This window comes from Sinocyclocheilus anshuiensis, unplaced genomic scaffold (assembly GCF_001515605.1).
Source record: "Sinocyclocheilus anshuiensis isolate Anshui unplaced genomic scaffold, SAMN03320099.WGS_v1.1 scaffold1514, whole genome shotgun sequence".
Lineage (NCBI taxonomy): Eukaryota > Metazoa > Chordata > Actinopteri > Cypriniformes > Cyprinidae > Sinocyclocheilus > Sinocyclocheilus anshuiensis.
In genome coordinates this window covers 234,159-236,110 of record NW_015546148.1, presented here as the reverse complement: position 1 = coordinate 236,110, position 1,952 = coordinate 234,159, and the positions used below count along the sequence as shown (strand labels likewise).

Genomic DNA, 1,952 nt, shown 5'->3' with positions numbered 1-1,952 from the left:
TATGTTTTAGTTCTTATTTCTCATTTTAATTTAGTTTGACTTGATGTGCTAAAATAACTCAAACTAAAATAATCACAAAAACTATACAGACTTGTTTAAATCCTATAAAAATGACTATCTATCTCTCTATCTATCTGTCTATCTATCTCTCTCTGTCTATCTATCTGTCTGTCTGTCTGTCTGTTGCGCAAAAAATCGCGCGAATATGTACGTGGTTTTGCGCAACTCGTCAGTGAACAACAGCTCTGTGTAGTTAATGCTGCTCAATGTGAAAGCCCACAGGTGATGGAGATTTACCGCTGATTACAGAACCGGCTTTCTGACAAGATGCGCGTTAAATATCGCATGCGATTAATCGTGCAGCCCTACTATCTATCTATCTATCTGTCTATCTATCTATCTATCTATCTATCTATCTCTCTGTCTGTCTATCTATCTATCTCTCTATCTATCTATCTATCTATCTATCTATCTATCTACCTCTGTCTATCTATCTGTCTGTCTACCTACCTACCTACCTATCTATCTCTCTGTCTATCTCTCTGTCTATCTATCTATCTATCTGTCTGTCTGTCAATTTCTATCTATCTATCATCTGACTATTTCTATCTATCTCTCTATCAATTTCTATCTGTCTATCTGTCTCTCGGTCTGTCTGTGTCTCTCTCTCTCTCTCTCTCTGTCTGTCTGTCTGTCTGTCTGTCTGTCTATCTATCTGTCTGTCTATCATCTGACTATTTCTATCTATCTATCTATCCATTCATTCACTTTTTAACACCATGCCAGCATCAAAGCTATTTTCATGGTGATCTCAGAATAAACTACACAAGGCATACAATTAACAAAAAGTTATAAAAGACATTATAAATCTACACTAGACTAAAATTCTAAATATATTCAGGTGATACATTTATAAATAAATCAGTTAAACACACCTCTGAATGAAACCATTGTCTAGTTACATTAAAAACAGTATAACTAAATAATTTCATTTTTTTATTCATTTGTTGTTACGTTGCTGTTTGTTTTGTTTTTGAAGTTAGATTAGTTTGTGCTTTGTTAGATGAGTGTTTCGCCATCCTTGTACTTTTATTTTTAGTTTAAAGGAGTTTAATTAGGGTGTCGTATACGCCGAAGATTTCAATTTTATTTTCATATTTCTTTTTGTCAGTTTAGAGGTTAGTTATAAGGATTGTTTTTGTTTTGTTTATTTCTTTGATTTGGGTGACACTCCTGTTTTCTTTTTGTGCTAAATTTCATATTCTTTTTCACTTAATAATTATTTGTACACTTCCACACAATATTATAGATTATTATTATCAATTAATAATTTTTACATTTACACAAGGCTTAATTTACACATTAAATTTTCTATTGTAAAGTCTTTTTTTAATCTAATTAATTATTTAAATTTAAATAAAAATTATTTTTATTTGATTACATTTAAAATACTTTTTATTTACTTATTTAGATTAAATTCTAGTACTCTACTCTGAATTAAGCCGATGATGTAACGTATGAGGGGCGGGGCTTGTGGTTGGGGGCGGGGCTTCTAATTGAGAGGCGTGGCCTGCGAGGGAGAAAATCTCAGAATAGCACACTATTTAGCAGAAATAACAGGAGCAGTATGCAAGTATGCTAATTCAAATCCAGCTTCAGATATCAAATGGTGAACAAGTCAAGGACAAGCTTCTGCACAAACACAGTTACAAGCGGCACAGATGTTCGGCACGCTACCAAACCTGATTACAGAAAACAACAGACAAGCTTTCACAAACACCGCAGGCCAAAATCAAAGCAGCAGCATGTGTTCGGTGGAGAGCGGCTGTGATGGACGTCACGTTAACTTTAACCCAGGAACACACCGTACACCAGCAAATTAAAATAGCACAGAACAACACATGAAACATGAACACATGCAACAGCTGGCCGAACAAATAAGTGAAATGGAG

At 34.2% G+C, this 1,952-nt stretch overlaps 1 protein-coding gene across 4 annotated transcripts in view; it reads right to left on the bottom strand.

Annotated features, from left to right (window-relative positions):
- LOC107701250 (vitamin D3 receptor A-like) overlaps positions 1-1,952 on the bottom strand; it is a 64,686-nt gene that overhangs the window by 36,725 nt on the left and 26,009 nt on the right. The window lies entirely within an intron of this gene.